Source organism: Leptonotus elevatus, chromosome 17, assembly GCF_054856555.1.
Source record: "Leptonotus elevatus isolate MCC_2025b chromosome 17, RoL_Lele_1.0, whole genome shotgun sequence".
NCBI classification, from domain to species: domain Eukaryota; kingdom Metazoa; phylum Chordata; class Actinopteri; order Syngnathiformes; family Syngnathidae; genus Leptonotus; species Leptonotus elevatus.
In genome coordinates, this window is record NC_141255.1 from 580,703 (window position 1) to 598,048 (window position 17,346).

The 17,346-nt window shown below is 44.0% G+C and overlaps 1 protein-coding gene across 2 annotated transcripts in view; it reads left to right on the forward strand.

Moving 5' to 3' along the window:
- Positions 1-11,421: 11,421 nt before the first annotated feature.
- LOC147159100 (uncharacterized) overlaps positions 11,422-17,346 on the forward strand; it is a 61,358-nt gene continuing 55,433 nt past the window's right edge. For both annotated transcript variants that reach the window (XM_086059811.1, XM_086059813.1), the window contains exons 1-4: positions 11,422-11,546; positions 14,415-14,470; positions 15,686-15,742; positions 16,582-16,647. The gene's annotated coding sequence lies outside the window, so the exon portion shown is untranslated. The remainder of the gene's footprint in view (positions 11,547-14,414; positions 14,471-15,685; positions 15,743-16,581; positions 16,648-17,346) is intronic.

The window sequence follows — 17,346 nt, forward strand, 5'->3', positions numbered from 1 at the left end:
TATATATATATATATATATATATATATATATATAAAAAAGACAAACAAGTAAGGCCAGCAGATGTATTTTTGTTGACTACCGGAATGTTTTTTTTTTTCTATTGGAATGCTAAAAACCTTATCAGGATGTCAAAACCGCATACGCGCACGAGCATGCACAACCATAGTCCGATATTTGATTGCCTTACTGTGATGTGTTGAACGCGCACGTCAAGTGAACTCAAGGTAGCTAGAGCCACACGGTTTGGGGGAAAAAGAGCTTTTTTGCGCCAATTCAGGGGAAATTTGAGCCGTCACTTTATTTGGTATTGATTTGAAGTTTGAAGACAAATGGAGGTAACCAGCAAAATGTATTAGTTACAGATTTAGCGTCACTCCACTTAGGTTTGCAAAGCCCGAGAGCCATTCATCTGTGCTTCTTCTTTTTCTTTTTTCTTTTTTTTTTCCTCCCTCGAGTTTAGAAACGAGTGATGGATGACTAAAAGCTTTTCTAGCCTGTAGGCGTGAACATCCCAGATTGGCCACTAGGTGGTAGCAAAGCCAAGATTATGCAGAGTAAACTTTTGCTCACTTTGAAATGAAATGACATTAAAGTGCATCCTAATGTAATGACTAAAGCAGGGACTGTAGTATTTTTTATCTTCACAAAAGATGTCGACTATGAACCAAAGCGAGTAGTAAGTTGAATGAATGTATTTTTTTACACACATCCGCAACGTTGTGGCTGGCTGGGACACTGTAACTTACTAATAAGAGAACAACGGCATGCCTTACAGTGTAAAGGACATTTCAGCCGCACCACTTTGAAAGTGTGCATTGAATAGAAGACCTCATCATATGCAAACAAAATAGAATCATTTTGCTTTGGAAGATCATTTAAAAAAAAAAAAAATGACGCCTCGGAGAAATTTGAGTGTTTTTCCCACATGTACAAATGTTCTTCATTTCTGTTGTGCCATCTTTGCTGATTTTCAATAAAATGTTGCAAATATTCAAGAATAAACTGTATAATATCATTTGTCCTAGCAGGCCCGTTTTGGAGGTCTGGCTCGAAAGTGTCTGCTCACCTTTTTGTTGACCAGACAAGACGAGGCGCCAAAACGGCGATCGGGGGGGACAAAGGATGAAAACGACTTCCTTTTGAACGCAAACAAAAGCAAACTCAATTTCCAACTTTGTGCAACAAAACTTTGCCCATCACACCAGCCGAGCGCTTACGCCAATACTTGATTTCATACTTTTATTGGAGGGTCAAAGGGCCTTGGATTGCATCTGTGGCCTTTTCACCTCTGGAAACTCTTGATTTGTGGCACACGCGCGCACACACAAAGAAGTAACCAAGCTTTGTCATTTTCTTCCCTCTAAATCCAAGCAATGTTGTGAAATTGAGACGTGAGCATTGATGTCCTCTTAAGTGTGACGAATGTGGAGCCAAGCGGCTTCTCGGATGTCAATACACACAAACCCATCAAATCAATTAGTCGTTTTTGGGCTTGCGGGGCAAATATTGCTTCATGAGATAGATTGCATTAGCGTGTTTACTACAATGAAGATGGATAACTCTGCCGCGCGCGCGTGTGTGTGCGCGCGCGCGTGGCCTGGCTGACACTCATTAAATAGCCCCTTGGCCCCCTCTCCGGAATGAGTTTATTCGGCACCGGGCAGGCAGGCGCGGAAGTGGCAAACAGATGGGCATCCATGAATTATGGAAATGATGGGCTTTGATTAACCAGCACGCACGCACTTTTTTTTTCTTTTTTTTTTCCCGCGCTGGATAAAAGTAACTTGGGAGCTGCCAAGTTGAGCGCACGAGCCTCGCTGTCACTCACCCGAGCACGGGTTTGACGACCAAAACTTTGCATTGGCTGAAGCTTAGCTTCTTGAAGGGATTCGCGAAGAACTTGTCAAGCGTGACAAGACCGATGAAGGCAGAAGTGGACACGTGACTCGCAGCCACACACCTGCCGGCTGACCTTCGCAAACGTAGCTCGACACCTGTTCAAAACCAGCCGTGAAAATTCTTTCTAAAAGTCATAAATCTGTTTACTGTTGCCTTTAACTGCATTTGTCGTTTTGCTTTTTTGGCCACAGGTACGTCATCATTTTATTGACAAAGCTCATGTGATACAACATGACATGTTTTGATGTCCTGTCAAGTAGCAGCAAAAAATAGTAACCGACGTTCGGCTTCTCGTGAAAACTAGTTTTTTTTTTGTCAATATGTTCTATGCAGCCCCACTAGTCTAAATATGGTATTCTGGTGAATTATGCATTGTGAAGCAGCAAAATCCATGGAGCGGCCATTTTGTCACTGAAGATGGCATCAATGTTGCTCATGTCTCAGGCAGCAACCAATCACAGCGCAGCTTCAGAAAACAGGTGAGCTGTGATGTCATCTTCAGTCGACAGTCATTTGTTATCTATGCCGAAATATGTCTTTCACGTGAAACTGGAGACGGCTGAACTCCAACGTTTGACTCCGCCCACACGGATTTAAAGAAAAAATGGTTTAAGCATTTTTTTTTTCAAACTAAATTTGCAGATATAATGATGCGCCGTAATTTGTTTGTGTTTTTTAAAAACACGTTATGGAGCGTCAAAAATTGCAAACGCTCAAGCCTCAGTCAGCCAGGGCGGAGCTAACTAAACGGTTTGAGGAAGAGGCGGAAGTGCAGTACTACATGTCCCCAGCAGGTAGCGCATCCCGGTTGGACGGTTGAGGTTAATATTTGGGTTTCGGTCAGTTTTTAGTTTTCGTTGTTCAATACATTGTTCAAAACATACTGTCATCGTGATGTGGTAGCGTTAGGTTTTGGTTTAACAATAAATAAAGAAGGCGTTTTGAGGTCAAAAATCGGTGTGGGCGGAGTCAAACGTTGAGGTCCAGCCGACATTGAGGCACGCCTCCTTACCTCCTGTGCTGTGCCGAAAAAATATCAATGGCATCCTTTCATTGATTTAGACATTATAGTCAAGTGGACTATTAAAAGATATTGATGTCCAGGTAAGGCAATCAAGAAGAGATTTTAAATTGAAAATGAACCCAAAATAGTGCTGACTTTAGGATGGAAGAGGTTTCTAAAACTGCTTGAATGAGGAGCGTGGGTGGTGGTATGCACGGTGAGCCTTGCCAATAATATAACCAAATAGTTATTATTGTGTGTGTGCGGTGAAAGGGACAACCTGTGGCATTTTTCACGAAAGCGATCATTGCGATGTGCCTCTTGGCATCGAAAGGGTTGACTCGATTGTTGCCATTTAAGTCGCCTCCTTTAAGAAGACGCAGCAGTGTTTTGCAACTTGATGATCATTAATTATGCATCTCATCGCAATCACTGTTTAATTCTTTAATTACGGCCATCAAATGGAGTTGGCTGTGCAAAAAAGTGTTTCATCAAAGCTCTTTTATAAAGTGTTTGATTTGGTTTGGAAGGGCTACCAATTATCTTTGCATTGGCAGCGCAATTTGGCAGCGCCTCCATTTAGCGGCCGAACCCCCCACCGACCCCCCCCCCCCCCCCCCCCACCGCCAACACACACACACGCCGCGTCCCCGTCCTCTCACTCTCATAAATGAAGAGAGGCAGCCTTATTCGGCGACCAGCACGGCAAAGCAATTAAAAGGGAATTAAGGGTGCGCAGGGAGAAATTGGATATGATACCCGAAGCCTATTTTAAATGTCAACGTTATTACAGTGTTGTTGTTTGCCGTCCCTTCGGCCGCCTCGCCCCCTTCGCCAGGAGTGACAGGCCATAGTGCGCCGCCGTAATGAAGCCGTCTCGACATCCTTTGGGGTGATCTTTTTTGGGGGGTGCGCCGTTGTACCGCCTCTCATTAGCATGGGGGCGGAGAAGCCGCCTCGCTGCCGGTGACGCGCAAATGCCGGCCGTTGACACGCTTGGCCTAATGGCGGCGCGGCAAAATGGCTGTCGCGCGATACATTCATCACTTTTCCCGAGCTCGTTTCTCAGGCCGGGCGAGCGCTGACACGCCAGCTAATGGGCATCTTGATTGCGCGCCGGTGTAATACAAACATGGCGGAACGTCCGCCGTGACGCTCTGCGTCTAAAAAAAAAAAAAGTGGGTGCGCTCGGGGATGCGATGAGCTTTGTAATGAGGGCTTGGTGGATTTCCCATGATGCATTTCCATCCATCTTTCTCCACAATATTCGTTTTGTTTATGTTGTACTAATTTGTGTCTCCCTTGTGGATTAAGCGCCCGGGCCTCCATTTATCTTTATAAAGTATAACTGCTGCTTATTACTACGAGACCGTAATGTGAATTATTTTCCCAGCTTTGGCCGTTACGTTGTTAAATATTGCTACCTCAAAATGCACATTGCATTTTGTTACAATTGTTATATTGTCTTGTCAACACAGGAAGACAGACAATAAAACAACACTCACAGGCGTATGTTCTTTATCCTCTGCAAAGAATGGCCAATATTGCACCTTACTGAGACACCTCATTTTAAAAGTCTGAGCATTTAGATCATTGCACGCGTCTATTGAGAAGGATTGCAAACATTTTGGGGGTCAAATTAGACTTAAAAAAATGTGATGAGCGGAAAATAAACGGCGAGTGTCAGGCGATGTTTAATTGTAATTCATCGCATGACTTCAATAGTTAACTCATGATTAATTACAAAGTTGATATCTGTTCTCGATGGACAATAAAATACCACCCCCCCCCCCAAAAAAAAAGTCTAACTAAAACCGATGGGAACTCTTACTGGTTCTTCTTGCATCTTAATGCTTGCTTTATTAATAATAACAAGCAGGATAATTATCAGTTGAAGTATTTTCCGGATGCCAGAAAGATCGAGTACGCAGCTGTGGCGCCTTTCCTGCTGAATGCGGAAAAAGGTCTAATCTATTCAAAATGGCCTCTACTCTTATACCGACTTGGCCGCCCACCCGCACGCGGGCCAGCTCAGCCTCGCCCAGTGAAAATGTGTGACCTGATGGTCTGAAAAACTGGTTTTTCTGCTGGATAAGCGTGCCGGAGCGGCAGAGAGATAGAAAGGCGCTAAAGCCAGGACTGGTCGCAGCGACACAACGGACGAGCTCAAGTCGCCTATCTCATCATTAAGAGGCATCGTCTAACAATGGCGACGTCATTGATACAATCATTTCAGAATAATTCATCAAATTGAGGGAAAATGAAAAAGATGTAAAAAAAAAAAACGTGTTTGTAAGACATTGGTGACAGCTCAGTGCATTTTTCTTTTCATCTTTAACGTGAAGTAACTTGTGAAATTCTGCACATTTTTTAAATTGCAAAATACAACTTGACCCCAGTCTCCACAAATATATGCGTTATTATGACACTTATAATAAGTGTTAAAGGAACTTTAAAGGAACTCAAAATGAACGCACTCATTTTGACACCCCTAATATAAACATTTTAAAAATTCATCTACAGAGGCTAAAAAAAGAGCTTCATTATGTTGAACATTCAAGAATACCACAATGGACTCATTTTTGTCACACTTGATATTCCACATTTTTTTTGCATGACCCAACAAACGGAAAAGCAGCCTTTAAGCAACATAACATGAGTGTGATGGAGTCCAATTCCGTGGCGGGTAAAATGCACTTAGGAAGCTTTTCGACACCATTTTTACATGTCTGCATCCGCTCGGAATCGATTTGGAAAAGATTGCTCCTGTCATCCATCGTGTGCATTTTTTTTCAGCTGATCTGGGATTGCAAATGTCTACTTTGATCCCGTGCACTTTTACTTTGCCAAGGAATGGCGTAGCTTTGATTTCAATGGACTGCAAGTCCCCTCGCGCTGCACACAGACTGGATTTAGATTTCTTCAAAAAACAAAAAATGTTATTTTAAATCCTCCCAGGGCTTTTCCTGGCATCTCTTTATAGGCTGCGGACATCTTCTCTGAGCTCAGCCACAGTCTGCCGCTGTTGGCCAGCGAGCAGCAGGCAGCAGGCAGCGCCATTTGAAGCCCTTGAAGACAACGCGGCAGATGTGCTTGCTTTTTTCCCTTCTTTTTTTTTTTAATTATTACAACTGAACACGTTTTATGTCCTCAAATTGTTCATTTTCACAAGAGTTCAAGGAACAACTGTGATTCCTTTATCGCTTTCTGTTGTCAGGATCATTCCAACCTGCGTGTGCGCGTGCGTGTGCGTGTGTGAATCCTTGTCCTTTGTTCTCAACACAATCTGCCTTGTGTGTCACACTTCATCTTGCCAGATAATGGAAGAAGGTGACGGCAGCGTCTGAAGTCGGGAGATGAAAGACATCATTTGGAAGAAGACGCACGCGCGCGCGCACGCACACACGCCCACGCGCGCGCATAATGCAAAACTGGCAGTAAATACACAAAATACAAAACAGATCAGATGCCACAATGGACTTCACGTTTGGACTGTTGATGTTACCTTTTATCCTTGAATATAAAGCTTTATTGACCCAAATTCAGGGAAGTTGTTTAAAAACGGGCTGCTAACACAATTGGAGCCATTTCTATGTTGTGGGCGTGTTCATTCAAATTCGAGGGTCAATATTACTATCAAGTGCCTTTGAAGTATTTGGTTGATAATGACGGACGGGGTGGACATGTTTTGGGGCTAATGTTAGCATTTTGGCAGTTAGCATGCTGAAAACGTGTCATTGTTTGTTACTTCTTTGAAAGCGTAAGGTTTGCCGGTATGCGTTTCTAACAGCATAACAAATATATACTATACTATATATATGTAGAAAATCTGAACTTTTCTTTTCTTTTTTTTTACTGAAATGGCCTTGGCGATGTCTCAAAGGCAACTTATGATGATCTTGACTCATGGCATGTGAGCGTTGCATTTTCAAAATCACATGTTGTTGTTTGAATGGTTAGTCACACAATTCTGATCATGTCGAGTGTTTAGCGCGATACGCTTAATTAATACGGTCCGTTTGTATTTATGGCCTGATAAAGAAACGCTCGGGGAAAAAAAGCTGACCGCGCTCTCTGGCGATTCCCTGCCCGCCTCTTCCTTTGTTTCTTTATTCCCCGCTCCACGCCGCCGACTTTTCCCACCCAATTACGTTGGAACATAACCTGCCCGTGCTGACGGACTTCCTGTAATCTCTTCCCTCCCGCATCCCCGGCGTGAACACGCCGGGGCCGAGGGTACGCGCCACCCCCGGCGCGCCTCGTCTCCGTGCCCTTGAGCGGTAATTGGTCCAATCCCTCCGCCGTCTGACTGGAGGGCACCGGAATCGGCGGCGCCCCAATCAGCCGGCTGTCAGTCACTCCGCCGGCTCAACGAAAGCCGGGGATGGCTAACAGGCTGAGATTGGGATTTGGACCGGGACCGACATAAATCGGAGAGACGACAAGTTTGTACTGGGCCAGGTAGTCGGGCTATTACTGGGAGTGGATGACAGTCGTGTTGCCGGTTGAGGGGGAAGCCCGGCATCCAATTGCGCTTGTCGTTTGGCCAATTTTCCTGCAAATGTACATAAGTGACAACATCCGCAGCCCAAATGGATGTTTGGCTCGAGCCAATCCCGACAAATGGGCCTGAGATTGCTCACGTCATGTGTCTGTCTTTCTTGACAGATAATCCACTTAATCATGCTTAAATAATAGCACGCCATAAGCAGGGACATTTTTGGACTCAACTCTTGATAGTCACTTTTGATACATAAAAAAGCAAAACGACAGATCATTTTCAAGAAAAACCGAGCATTTTTTTTCTGTGACGTTGCAGGACATTAAAAGCAATTTTCTATTCCAATTCTTACTTCCTGATCATAAAATGGGCGGCGATACCTTAAAATAAGTTGCCTGATACCGACACCTGGTATCGTCACCTGGTATCGTCACTCGCCCGTCCCTTAACTATTACAATACTGACTTTCAACAAATAGCTACTCATATATTTAAAAAAGTAAAAACAAAAAAAAACAATACTGAATCTACACAAAGTGTTTAAAAAATATACAACAGACAAATCCACTCTAAAAATGGAATTGAACTGAATTTGAAAAAAACAAAAAAAAACTCATCTAAATAAAATAAAACCTAATAAAAATAAAACACAAAACTATCAATCTGGGTTGTAATCCCATTTTGTAACGCTTTTTCTGTTCAACATGTTTTTGTTTTGTTTCCAGGTGTCGACACTTACACTTGCTATGCAAATCCAATTTGAGTGCCCAAAGGTAGAGAGAAATGCTAATTATGTTTAATGGGGAAGAATAATTCCACCATTAATATCTCCTCCAAGGAGATTGTTTTCTTCGCCAGGGCATCTGGAAAAAAAAAAAAGAGAAGGTGTGGCTGTAGCAATTATTTTGCCCACTTTTTGGTGAATAATACATTTTAATAAGCAAAATCTTTCTTTTGTAGAAGGCGGCAACCTAATGAAGGCGCACGATTCCGTCCTGAGCTGCAGTCACTTTTGTTAGCCTACTTTTGGGCCGTGAACGATTTCATATTGCACCGAGGGGACTTTGCCCAACGTCCATCCCGGCTTGCAAAGGCACCGCCGGCCGCCCAAGGTTGCGAGCGAGCGAGCGGCGTGTTTCGTATGAAAGTGCGCCATCCCCGCCCGTGCACACGCACTCATACGAGCCCCGGCATCCACGCTGCACAAATTCCTCTTTAATCGCTGCTCTCAATCTGCACCCGCAGGCCCACACGTGCCCACGCTGACCTTGCTGGCGGGGGCACACACGCACACACTCGCGCGCGGTACTATCGATCGACAGTGAAAAAGTTCACGCGCGGTATCGTTAATCACGCCGGAAAAGCCGGTGCCTGACGATAATCCCTTCCAACGGTGATTAATTTGGCCAAATAATGATCTGTGCCGACACAATCATTCCCTTTCCTGCCGGAGACACATTAAAAAGGGGAGCAGTGGTATCTAAAGTAGATGAATGGCCTCCTGTGGTGGTAAATAATGGAGCTTTTAGCAGAGGGGAGATGTGACCTGTGCTGGACGTTCAATGTTAGCGGCTACATGCTAGTAGCAGCCACTACAACTCATAGAAATATAGAAATCTATATAAATGGGTGTATGTCTGTGGTATAACTAATTATGTGGTAAATACTGTCAAACAACCACAATAACCATCATGTGTAAGTTTATTGGAATATGCTGGTATTGTAGTTTTCAAACAAATCTGTATTGTTGTTTTCGCCTATCATCTTCTTCAACTACTGCATTTTCATTCTGTGCTCTCCAGCGCCCCCACCTGGAGACGATCACACATTTCAGTCAAAGCAGCAAACTCAGTCACACTTTCGAAAACCACCAAAACAACGATTAAAAGGTCAGTTTAATTGTATAGCAGTTTCAAACACATGCACATTTGATATTACGGTATTTCTTCAAAATGAGTTGTAGGAGCCACATATTATTTTTGTTTTGATTTGCGCTAGATGGCCACAGGTGGCAGTGTAGCACTGCCTGGACCTCTCCACCCTCCCTCCCTAATCCTTGTAAACACAGGTGTAGGTGATTAGGTCATGCCGTTGGAGATTTTCAGTTATTAGCAGGATAATTTATGCCACGTTTTTTTGGCGGGGAGGGATTAAATCATTGAAGCCAAGTCGAGCGTGACAAAAACATCTCCGAAACGCATCCAGGGCGACTACACGATCTAAGGTTGGTCGCTTCATGAGTTAAGCTAATGTATAGCTTGATGGTGGGCTGCGTTAGCACGTTAGCTCGTTAGCTCGTTAGCTCGTTTGACTATAGCGATGTGGTTATGTAATTTGTTCACCCACTCGAATTGTCAGAGTTTTTAACCATCTACTCTTTATTGAGTTTACAAACAAAACAAAACTCTAAACTGTGATAGGTTTAAACGTATAATGTTTGCATAAATTAGCCCTTAACAAAATACATCATCGTTAATTTCAAGTGTGGCTGAGGCTAACAAGGATATGCAATTAGTTGCACTCGAATTTGTGATGCTGCTTCAAATCTGACTTGAGCACATCTGTATCAATTTAGCTTTTAGCCCATCATATGAATGCGGATATTTTAGTGAACATTTCATATGATATGATGGCCTTGGTGATGGGAAAAGTCATTGGGTTTTAGTGTCTTAAAACCGTGAACGTCAAAGCCCATTTTCTATGCAATCCATCCAGGAGCTGTAGAGAGAGAAAAAAAAATCATCAGGAGTCACGAGGAGTCCTTCTCCTGGGGACCATAAGTGACTTAACCACGTTATGTCCCTTGAAATGGTGCAGCGAAATCAGCCTGCCTGCATGTTGTGCATGATTTTATTCCGCCACTGGAGGAGGGTTCCACTCGTCTCCACCTGCCGCCGAGCACTCATGCTGAGCAACGTTGGCATTAATATTCAGATTGATCACATCCTATGATTTATCTCGCCGCTGCTGGGAGCGTTGACACCGCGCACAAGTGGCCGCCCTGTTGTTTGATGAGCATGATAATTATGTCAGCCATATGCCGCCGAATCTCAAGCACCTGATCTGAACCCAACATGAGGCGGAAGTAGCGGCGAAGGCAAAAAGCGCCGTTTGCCGCAGACAAACCATCATTGACATTCTCCGTGTTCATTATTTGCTGCTGTTTGCCCCGTTTTCCACCTTCATCTTCCTCATCTTTGCCATTCCTTCAGCTCCTCGCTCCTGCTTGCAACCCCCCACCCCGGCCGGCTCACTTGATTATGTGGAGCCGGAGTCGGGGAAGGTGTCACTATGGAAACCGGGGCAGAGGCAAGGGAGGGCTCTCGATGGGAGAGAGGGAGCGCAGAAAAGAAGAGATGGGTTGTGGAATCCACCAGCGGACATCTGGACTGAAAATTTGGGAGGTAACAACTGCATTTTATTCACCACTCTTACCTGAGGAGAGGCTCAGCTGTGAGGTTTATTTTTACCCAAAGCACTTTGCTGCTAAACCTTAAGTGTGCTGTACTCCTTTTTTATTTATTTATTTTAATCCAAGCACAATTTCTCAGCCCATTTAACACAGATTCCACCTCCTTTGCACTTTTATATGCAATTCTACTACCAAATGATCACCAATATACAGTATCTATAGCCACAACCTTATTGTTATGAAATACAAGAATTATTTCAATAGTGCCCAGGTCATTCAAAATGTAGGTAAAATATTTTCTATTCAATTGAAATCAGCATAACCGTCTAGTTACAATTCAAATTCCAAGGATGCAACTTTGGACTCTCAAACGTTGTGTTCACAAACGAATAACACCCGTTTCTATTATGGTGTGATTTTGGAACAATACAATCCAATGCAACAAAGCTTCTCGAACTACTTTTCATGCGAAACAGAGTTTGAGCAGCAGGGCGGTGTCAGTGGAAGGATAGAAAGGGGAGGGTGTGTTTGGAGGAGGGGAGTGTTTTGGGGGGGGGGGGGCGTGGCGGGGCGGGTGGGGGGTATCGGAGGGAGGTTTGATAGTGAGACGTACGCCGAGCCAGAGGCAAAGAGGAGGCGAGGGCGAAGGAGCAGCATCTCCTCCTCAGTCTCCCTCCGCAAGCCGACAAGCTCGCGCCTTTCCCGCCTCTGCGACGTCATCCGCTCTTGAGGTATGCACTACTTCTTATATTAATGCACTAATGTTGCGCATGTCGAGCAAAATAGGTCCGATTGACCAAAATCTCATTTGAAGACTGATGGCGTTTTATTACAGTCCCAGTGGAAAACTTTGCATTGTTGCTCGTGCTTTTAAATTTGAGATTACCGCAGTCATGACAAATGTTTCTTATTTGCATGTTAACATAACTCCACCGTTCGAATTGGTTGAACTTGTGGCATGCTTTTTCTCTGCCCTTAAATGTGTATTTGTTCCTGGTTGAAATGTGATTATCTTTGTGCAGCCCACAAACCATTCACGTGGTCTCACTATCTGTCCACCGCTCTCTTCATTAGTGCTATTAAAGTCGCCCTAATGTTATCAACCGTATCGGTCCGCAGAACTTGTTTTGCGGGGAGGCGACCGCCCCAACCCGTGCACCCCAATCGGTCTTTATTACTCTGCTCTTTACGCAGCCCATACAATTCCACACAACACTGTGCAATTATTGAGTGGACTAGCGCGCTGTCTTAGCGCTAGTGTGCTGATGTCATGATGTCATCAGGCTTACCCTCTCTTTCATGGCACGAGCAGTCGAGTGCCAATGGTCACTTAAATTGGACCCGTTTTTTAAATAATAGATTTTTGAAATCAACCAATGTGAATCTTGACTTTATTATTAAATATTATGCATTAATAGCAGACGGTAAGGCCGTGAAATAGGAGAAGGGTCATACAGCGCGTGGCACATCTGCATGACTAATGTAGCTAATTTGACGCGTTATCCCGCAAATGAGCGCGATGATTGACACGTCGAAGCGAACACGCTCGAGTGCCAACGCTGCAAGGCGGGAATATACCCTGGCAGCTGTTGCGGCGGGCCCGGCGCCCGGCGCGCGGCGCTAACCGATGCATGTATTCGTGGTTGCCCGTGGGCAGCGTCTGCGCGCGAGTGGACTGGGGCGCACAAAGAAAGTGGCTGGAGATCAAATGCGAGCAGCTGTTCCGCGCACTTCAAACGGCGCTGTGGCGGCGGCGGCGGCGCTGACAGGCCCTCGTGCCCGGGAATCAAAGGCTAATGAGACAGTCGTCGCACAAACGCACCCGGCAGACCTATGAATATTGATATGCCACAGGAGAGGGATGGGAGACGCACCATGGGTGTGGGGTGGCTGCATAAAATACGTTGGAAGGACTTAAAAAGGGTGCTTTACTTGTATGCACTTGCGGCGTTCTGATCAGTTCCGTCGGGACCTTAAATACACATTTGAGTGAAGTCTCTGCAGCTTAATCCACCAGATTGACTGCGAACAAGAGATCTAGTGGTTGATACCTGATTAGGAAAGTCAGGACTGTACGAGCAAAGATGTCTTCGATCAGGCAATCCTTCAAATTCTTTCAAACTGTTGAACCACTATATCACTGTAAAAAAACAATGAGTAACATTTACTTGAAAAAACCTAGGAAAATGTTTCACTTAAAAATTCAAAGTACTTTTTACAAGGAGAGTTTTGAGTACATTTGACTAGTTTATTTAAAACAACAACTACTCAATAGTTGAGGAACATCAACCTTCCGGTTGGGTGACAGCCACTCTACCACCTGAGCTATGCCGCTCCTCTTGTGAATTAGTATATTGCTGGTGTCAAATGGAATCCTCGTACTTCCAAGAGACATTTTTGATCTCATTTTGGACACACCAGAAATGCAATAGTGGCAAATAGAGTGGCATGACTCAGGTGGTAGAGAATGCTGTCTCCCAATCTGGAGGCTGAGTTTTTTCCTCAACGCGTGAAAAAAAAAAAAAAAGTACCCCAAACTCTCCTTGTACTTTGAATTTCTGAGTGGAAAAACCAATACTAGGTTTTTCCAATACAGTATCACTCCATATTTTCTACAGCGTAGGACTATCAGAATCTGCCAAAAAGCGACTACAATCCAGAGCCGGGACTGTCAGTTGCTAGATGAATATACTCGCAAAGTTGTCGTCGATCGGGGTCTTGGGGTTAAAACGTGTGAACCACGATTATTTTGCTCAAAGAATCTGCTCAGAAGCCACGACAGTCCGGCGGCAACACTTGTTCTTATGTTCGTCATCCTCTTCTGCGTTCTGGCACTTGTAGAATACCTGGCAGCCCCGAAGCGGTTCTGCTTCCTCAATTTCATTTCCTTGACCACGAGGCCAACAACGGCGTTGCGTCCATTGATCTGAAAATAACGCCGACTATCTCATCTGGACCCGCTGTCAGCAGCCAGGCAAACAAAACGGCGTAAGGACGACGGGCACAGCGGCGGGGAAGACTGATGAGGCAGGAAGACGGTCCCACCGTACGTGGGCACAAGTGTGCCTCCATTTTGACGCTGGCTCGTAAATCAAGACTCCCTCTCCTCCGGGGCCTATCTTCCATTCGCAGACCTTGGCAGCGCCGTGTTCGCCGGCCCGTGACGAGAATGCGCGTCGTCCCGGCAGCTATCGATCGCGCGGGATGAATTTGTCAGGGCGGGCGTTTCGCCCGTCTGAGCGCGGTCACTGGAGTGTCCCGCCATGTCCCCAACGCCGTGTCTGTCTTCAGGCTACATGTTCTGTCTTAATGTCAAGCCAGTGCAACTGTCGGCTTCGGCGCACACGGTGTCGGCTCAAAAGAAGATCTTTGCCCCCTGAAATAAATCAAGTCACAGGAGGCTTTGGATGCTCATTCTCCTTAGCCGTAACACTGAAGGCGAACCACTTGTTAGCTTAGCATTACGATGAGAAACAGCTAGCATGTTTCGATGAAGAAGAAGAAAATACACCTGCTCATCCGTGACACCATTTGTTCTTCATTCTTTTGAAATTAAAAGGCAAAAAATAACTCCCGTTCTTTGTATTTCTTTCCAACAGCGGGTGCCATTTTCTTCATCGGCGCCATCATGAATGTTGGCGATTGTATGACTCTGGTAAGTACTGATAATGTGTGGCTGTGGGCTATCGCTGTTTTCAGCCATTTGCAGGGACTATTTGTGAGGTCACAAGGCAAGAAAGGTGTTAATAAATCTGCATTTTTATGCAGATTAACGGTCCAGAAGCACCTGTTAGTCACAGGCCATTATCTTCCTGCTGGAGCTGGCGGTTATGGCAGCGGGGGCAATTCCCAGTAATTTTTTAAAAGCAGTTGTAAAAGTTAAAACTAGCGCAGTAATGGATTTACAATCATATTCAAATACTAAAGGGCAACTCGCAGTAAAAAAGATATCAGACTCCTTTAAAAATAAGTAGTTGAATTATTCACTGGTGCGCCGTCCTTTTAAAAGCCAATTGCGTGAACGTCTCATGGAAAACGGAGTCGCTTGATATGCCGCTGTCATTCTGATTCCAAGGGGGAATAAATTCCACATTCTTGACAGCTAGAAAATTAAGGGGCCCTTGAATCTGATATTCCTGTCAGGTGAATTCGTGACAAGCTCCGACTCACAAATATTGCTTTGCACACGTCTTTCCTGCAGTTTGTTTTCCTGATGAATGACAGTGATGATGAGGAATATCCAATAAATGGCAGAGGGCATCAGACAATAACTGCACACTTCCTCACATAAGAAAGGCAAAAAACAAAAACAAAGTAATATTCACTTCATGTGAGGAGAAACTGAGGAGGAAGAAACTCAATCAATTTCCCGGCCGTCCTGGAGAGAAGCGCAAAGCAAAAGTATTGACAGCGGCGGCGGTGGCGGCGGCGGCGGCGCTAATGTTGCGCCACCCCGTCACTCATTGTCCTCGGGCGCTTTCACGGCATTTCTTCATCTTGTTTCCTGAGCCCAGTTTGTGAAACTCAAGCAGCACTGCATGAAAGCGCTCACCCACTCAACCTCCCGGCCTGCTGAGAGCACTTGAAAGCAATTTTCTTTTAATCAAGTTCACTATAAAGGCCCTTCTGACGCCAGCCGCAGCAACACGACCTTTTTTGTTTTTTTCTTCTTATCCTTGCCTCTGCACGCTATATTGATTTCCAGATGAGCGTTTTATATAAAATACTGTGTACCGGCGTAATGAGAATTCTCTTGAGCTTATTGCCCTCGCAGACAGATATGAAAATGAAGGCGCCCCGTATAAAAAGAGGGCCCTCTTTTTGGGAAATTGGATTTTGCATAACAAGAGCTCATTTTTCACATTTACAGGAAAGCCGTATTTCTGCAGTGCTACCGGTCCGAACCCTTCAGTTTTCAACTGAACCAGCTAAGTACCATTTATTGTTAAATGTCATGGAATATAAGATGAAAATCCCTTTCAGGTACACTTTGATATACAGTAGGCACAGCGCTGTAGAACCTTTCGCACACAGGTGTGACGGGATTGTGTCATCATATTTTCAAACACTTAGGGGTGTCAATTAATTTAAAGTTCTTTTAATGCCACAATTTTTTTTTAAATGCGAATTAATGACTGCCCCATACTTGGAAAGCCTGTACTGGGGGAATTCCAGACACAACCCCATCAAAATTTAGCAGTAATAACTGTAACAATAACGCATATATTTGTGGAGACGGCGTCAAATTGTATTTTACAATTTAAAAAGCGTGCAGATTTTCACAAGTTACTTCATGTTAAAGATTAGATAGTACTTAACATGAAAAGAAAAATACTCTGAGCTGTCACCGTCTTACAAATGCAATAATGCCATCTAGTGGCAGAAAAATCAATCACACATTTTTTTCACAGTACATCTTTTTAATTTCAACTCAATTTTATGAAGTATTATGAAATTACTTTTTCAATGAGTAAAAGATGCAGTCATATTTCTATTTAACATTTTTTTCACACTTTCATGTTAACAAGAGTATGCAAACTTAGAAAAAAACATTTTATTGTACATTTAGAACAGATATAAAATGTGCGATTAATCGTGAGAACTATTGAAGTCATGCGATTAATTCTGATTCAAATTTTTAATCGCCTGTCACCACTTTTATAAATCACCCTTACCAACAACCAACCTGAAGTTTACAAATGCATTTGTCAAATTGTATAACATCCAATAAATGAGTGTCAATAACGCCGCAATTTTGTCCATTAGGTCCAGGTGTTGCAAAGAAGCGCAACCAAGAAGCGGGAACCAGTGAGAAGACTCCCGAGCACACAGGTGGGCCTGAATGCCCTTAGTGGCTCCTAAAAAAAAAAAAAAAATCCCGAAAGGATGCAAAATGATCGATGGTAGTTTAGATGAGCCATTATAGAGTGTGAGCAGCATTTGACGTCTCGGTCGTGACAAGACAAACGATCCTTTACGGAATTTATTACGTTTTATAGCAAGAGTCTCCCGCTTCTGTATTCATGAGGTCGTAAATCCCAGGCTTGCGTTCAATACCAGTACTGGTGGGAAAACATGCATTTATTATTTATTTGGGCTGTATGTGCACAGTATTCTGAAAGGTCATACTGGGAGGGAAAAAAAAAACTTGCAGCCCACACCCTGGTCTTAAGGGGACATATTTTCTATGAATTTTCAAGTGGTACAAAGTCAAACATCCAAGAATCTCCACTTTTCACTTCACTGGTGACCCGCCTGCTGTTGCACGGATCCCCAAGTGGGGAAAGCTGGAGGCTAAATGCAAAAACTGGAAACATGTAAACAAATTTATGCCAAGAGAGCTTTAGCAAAGGGACTCCTGCAATGGCTGTGAAAGAACTAATATTTATTTTAAAAAGTAAATCTTCTTCGGAATAACCAACATAATATCCATAAAACTTCTTTACAAGAAAATAAAAGATTCTCCAGAAAAGTATCTCATTCCTTAAGCTAATCTGTGTTGAAGCAGCACAAGGGAAAATGTAATCCTCT